The sequence below is a fragment of the Cydia splendana genome, chromosome Z, assembly GCF_910591565.1.
Source record: "Cydia splendana chromosome Z, ilCydSple1.2, whole genome shotgun sequence".
Lineage (NCBI taxonomy): Eukaryota > Metazoa > Arthropoda > Insecta > Lepidoptera > Tortricidae > Cydia > Cydia splendana.
The window spans coordinates 15,632,045-15,638,206 of NC_085987.1; positions in this window are offsets into that span (position 1 = coordinate 15,632,045).

Genomic DNA, 6,162 nt, shown 5'->3' on the forward strand with positions numbered 1-6,162 from the left:
GCCGTATGTGAAAGGGATAACGGACAAAGTTGGATCAGTACTGAAGAAATTCTCCATTAAGACTGTATACACGCCGTTATCTAAAGTAGCAAGTCTTTTACGCAGCCCAAAGGATGTCATTCCGTACCAGAATCCCGGTGTCTACAAGATAGAATGCAGTTGTGGAAGTGCGTACATTGGCCAAACTAAGCGCAGCGTTCAAGAGAGGGTGAAGGAACACATAGCAGCTGTTAAAAATCGCCATGTAAACAAATCCGCAATAGCTGAGCACTTGCTGACAACAGGAACGAATCACTGGATTGAGCTACATAAACCCAAAGTCCTCTCCAACGAGCGACACTATTATCCGCGGATCGTGAGAGAGGCGATTGAAATTAAAAAACACCCTAAAAATTTCAATCGTGAGGACGGGTACAAATTATCGTCTACTTGGGGACCAGTGATTCAAATGTTGAAACCAGTGGATATATCTTCGGACCAGTGTACGGATACTGTGAGTGTTGCGTGTCGTGCCGTGGACAATAAACATTAAACTTTAACGGGTAGCTGCAATTTCTTTGTCTACCCCGAACATTTTTATAAAGTAATTTCGGGTAGTTTAGTGGTGTTTTATTAATATCTCCGTTGACATTTGTTGGGACGTCAGTCTTTCCGTGACCACAGCTGGTGCAACTCAGCTGAAACGTCGGAATTAAAGGTAAAAACAATGAAATTATATCGCGGTAGACCCGTTTGTATAATTAAATATATTTTTGTCATGTTGGTATACAGGTATTTCTGAGTTTTTTTACACGACGAAAATAAAAAGTGCTGCCAACCTCAACCTTAGTCTTTAGAGCCCATACGAGTGATTTATGTCATATATGACTGATCATTCTTATCAATCAAAGTAATTACTATATTATTATTATCAATTTGTATTTTGTTGTTTTAAATTTATTTTTGAGTTATATTATTCAGATTGACTTTCACGGCTTCGGCAAACATTGCCATTCGTCCGGGGAACGGGCTGCCGAGATGGGCCAGAGAACCCATCAGTTTAAGGGATGGTGCCCGTAATAATGTGGGTGTGATAATTATACTTTAATGACTTTACAGATATAACCAATTCGGGAACTGTTTTCTCGCGTAATACGATGCGACTCGACCAGGTAGGATTTTTTCTTCTTGCTGAACAGTCACCATCAGATATATCGGAACGGCTGAGGTATTCACAAATATCTGAACAATGTAAATTATAATGTAGTTAAAGTGCATGCTCAGATATTTTGGAGCTCAAGGGTTGCTCAAGATCTGATCAACCTCGGCCATGGCGACTGGCGAGAGCTATCGCAAGACCGGGAAACATGGTGTGATCTGGTGTCGGAAGCCAGGACTCATTTTCGGTCGTTGCGTCGCCGTAGCCGTCGTAAGTAATGTCAATATCCAGACAGGGAAATGGGGACTATTTACATTTGTATGAAAATGCGATTTATGGGCGGTGGTCGTACATATTCGTCTTAAGGCGGAAATTATTCTAATGAACGTGTTTGCAATTGGGCTTATAAAAATAAATAATAATTTTGGGTTAGCATTTGAATCACGCATTATAGGGAGGGGCGGGGGGAAGGGTGGCATTTTATAGGGGTTGGTCACCCCTTTCAAATGACACCCGATTTGTGTCTAGGAGACGCGTAGTTTTTTTATACGTGTTTGAAGTTGCGTTCACAACACACCTGACTCGCTGTCAAAAACGAAATACAGTGCCAGAGTCACCGTTAGGTACGACGACGAGCGAAGCGAGGAGGAGTGTTATGTATCTTGCGTTCACAACACACCCGACTCGCTGTCAAAAAAGAAATACAGTGGTCAAAAACATGTATACGGACAAAGTGCTCACAAACATATATACGGACAAAGTGCTCAAAAATATGTATACAAAATTCCAAATTGGTTACCCTTTCGTACGCTTTGGTTGTATTATTGTACATAACCTCAAAAAATAAAAAAAATATTGTCGTGGTAATAACTATTGATTTCCTAACTTTGGGGATGGGTTCGGGGGGGGGGGGGGTGTCCTACTCCCTCCCCCCCTCCCTATAATGCGTAATTCAAATCAACCCCATAATTTTATGTTGAAACAAATTTTAAATAAATACCTACGTAGATGAAAAAATACAATCTTGCCTTTTATCAAATCACATAATTTTTTGAGAAATTTGCGAAGTAAGTTATCCAAATATCGGTTACAAATAAGAAGTCCCTATCACAGTTATAAACCCTGGCAGGGTTATACATAATAATATCGGTATTTAACTAAACATAACACAAACTCTTTATTTCATTTACGCGAGCGGAGCTGCGGGTCCGTCTAGTTTCGTATAAGATGAATAAAGTCTAAGGAAAAAACGTGCCTCGGAAATCAAGAAAAAGTCATTCTCGGATAGATGGCGCACACACCTTTGGCCTATGGTCGGCTAGATGGCGTGACGACACCGTTTCATATTTAACAATTTTAACACATAGATATCAGTGAATGAACATGGGTCAAAATGATATAAAAATAATAAAATCATTTATCCATATACAGGGTGGAAAGGCACGACGATCCTTCCCGGAAGTATTAGGTCGTTTAAGTGATACAGAGACTATTGGTAATGGTAAGAATCGTTAATTGAGTAAAAAATAAAAATTGCAAAAATACTACTTTTTAACTGTGGTGATAACCCTATAGCATGTGCACATGACGGCTAGATTAAGGATCTCCGTCGGGAAAGCTCGGGACTTTACACTTTTTTCCGATCGTTGACAGTATCGCAATGATGTATGAATGACGCATAAATGTCAAATAAATCAAATGCATGCAAAAATATTACAAACAATTTTATTACTTTCTTAGATAATTACTTTTTTCCAATATTTAATACTATCTTCTTTTCACATACGGTGTTCAAATGTACCTCCGTGTATTACAACGCCGCCGCAGCCCGTACCCGAGTATGTCGATGCACATGCGATATAGTGTATGCTCTTCGTCATTTATCCTCCGCAGAAAGCACCAATTAGCCTTTGTCTCATTTCGTCCGCAGTTTCACATTCCGTTTGGTTTGGTACACCATATCTTTTACACAGCCCCACAAATTTAAATAGCCACGAGCATCTAACATTTTTATTTGAAGAATATGACATTCAATAAGTATAGTTCAATGAAAATTTAATTTCAAACATCAGACGTCTTGTCTATTTCCTACCACGCAAGAAGGTTTGTTAGTTTGGTATTGAAAAAGTATTTATTCTTGATTTATTCTTAGTATTTCATTTTTGCAAGTTCATTTGGTGCAACTAACACAACCTACATGTAATTTTTAATTATTTTAGATAGTTTCCAATTATTCGAAAATAATTTTGTGAAACGTGTTAAGAAACTAAAACCTTTTTATCAGTCAAGGAAACCAGAGATATTTATAAGACGATTGCGTACTTTTGAGTGTTTGTCAATGTCACCATTTGAACTGTCGTTGTAAACAATGTTGTGGTTAGTATTATTAATATTAAGGAATAACATAACTATTTCATTCAAGTATTGAACAAGTGGAACCACTAAGAAAGCGAAAATCCTGCAATGATTCTTACCGTGCTGTAAGCAGACCTAAAAATGGTTAGATGGCAACAAATTAGCATAATTTCCTGTCGAATACTGATTGTTTACAAGTAAGTTCATTGACCCTGTCACCTGTTAGGGTTAGAACAAAGTAGTTTTTTGCGTGGATGTTTAAAAGGTCATAATTTAGAAACGGTTGCCCATATTAACATAGTTTCTATGGAGAAAATATAGAGCTTAGGCTAAACTATCTCCCATTTCCGGAAAGGATCGTCGTGCCTTTCCACCCTGTATATACATTCTTTTGATCATTTTATACGTTTTCATTTTGAGTTTTAGTCGTGTGTCGATAGATGGCAGTAAATTTACTGTGACTACAAAACTTACTATGACAGGACCCCTCTATACTATCTATTCTCTTTGCTACAGGTAAGAAATTAGGCAGGGTGCCCAGAAAGCTGACCACATTTCCTCGCTGTATAGACATGCTAATGTGCTGTGCGAATACTGGCCAGCCCTCTGGTCGCCCAAGGCCTCTATTAGGCTCTTTTCTGTCAAATCCACGTCTGATTATGGGATTCATGAGGAAATGAAGGAACTCTTCAAATCTTATATAGCGATTTGTAATTATAATTTTGAGTGTTTTGAGGTTTCATTCAAGTGTCATTTGCATTTGGGGATTCCTGGCAATTTAAAGAGTCCTAGTGGAATCTACTTATGTGTAAAAATGTGAAGCAGTACCACGGAACAAGAATATTCACATTTGTTTCGCAATTCAAGAGTTTAACATTGTTTGATGCCTTAAATTGTTTCTATTATTTTTTAAAGTAATAAAAAAACGTGATGATTCATATTATTTGACTTTAAATTAAGTACAGTAAATTAAAAATAAAGTTTTTGATATTATTTGTTGATTCCATTTTGGTGATAGATCCATTATTTTAATAACTTAATTAATAAGAAATATAAGAATGGTCACTTTGTTATACAACAATGCAATGACGTACATTTGTTCGAGCTATCAGAGCGATTATTTCCGAAAATAGCTAATTTATAAAAAAACAGTTTCTTAGACCCACCCAACTACATACGAATCATCACCACTTTACTTGTACGAACTTAGTACAGCAGCTGCAGCACCCTCCAGGCAGTCAGACAAACATTATTGACTTATTATTGAATATTAATTGCATTCTTATTGTTTTAGTTTGTGAAATTTTGGCTGATGATCAAGAAAGCACTGATCCTGGTCGTGCTAAATACTGGTGTGAAAAGGCAGAAAAAATGTTTCCAAAGCATCCAGTTACCTTTCAACTACGTGAAAAGTTATTGTCTATGGCCAATCCAGACCCACAAGCACTGGTTGATCTGCTGTTAGAAGAATTGGCTGTAAGGCCCAAGGATGTTCTGCTACACATTCGTCTACTGAAATTTTATTTGAAAAATAATAATATTGAAGCAGCATTTACCCATAGTTGCAATGTAGAGTTTGGGGAGAACAACTTCAATAATAATTATGATTGGTATGAGACAGTTGTACAGATTCTTAAATGTAATCCCCGGAACAACAATGATTGGCTTTTTCAGGTGCTTTTATTGACAGTCACTGAACGAATGTGTGTTTTGAGTATAACCCAGACCTTAGGCCACAAAGACAGAAGTATTTTTGAATCTACAGAGCTACTTCATGTTTACGATCAAGCTATAGAGAGAGTTGCTAAAGCTGGGAGCAATCCTGGTCATGGCGAATTTCATGCTGGTCTTCTAAAACATCACCGGAGCCAATTTGCCTTCATAGCAGCAACATTATTGCTCAAGCGTGGAGCGACACACAGCTGGCGAGATGCGGCTAGAGATGCTGAGCCTTTGATGTTAATGGCCTGGCATTCCTCAGTTGCAGATGTCTCAGCTAGCTGGGTTACATCTGCTCCAGAAATGCAACAGAAAGCTGTACGGCGCTGGTATTCTGAAGGGACATACAGATGTTCACAATCTGGACATTATCTGCTATCTAATTTCAATGATAAAAGTCAATCTTTTCTAGATCGCATTTCACAAAATTGCTCTGGCATACATTGGAGAGACAAGTTATACGGAAAGATATTCTCGAGCAGATATCATTTAGAAAAAATAAATACTTCACATTTGGTCTCGACATCTTTTGACGCGCCTGCCCTGACTTTACCTAAACGAAGTGAAGTCGAAATCCATGATGAAGAAGCTCAGAGAGCATATGGAAATTCTCTTCATCATTTTGTGTGGCTTTTGTCAAAATACAAAGAATTTTCACAGTTTAAATTAACAATTTTTGACATGCTTCCCCTGGCAGTTCAAAATGACGCAAATTGTGGCCCAGAAAGTTTATGTCAAATGGATGTCTATGCATTTCTTTACTGTGCAGCTTTGACGTCTCGCCAACAGCGAGATTCTGGCGTTCCATCAGATAAGCCAAAAACGCTACCGGCTAATATTACAGATTTACTGTGTCCTTTGTCTCAAATGAAGTGGTGGGACTGTGCTTATAAGTTTAGTCAAAATGAATTGGGGGCAGAAATGACAGATATTCGCGTGACTCTCAGTCG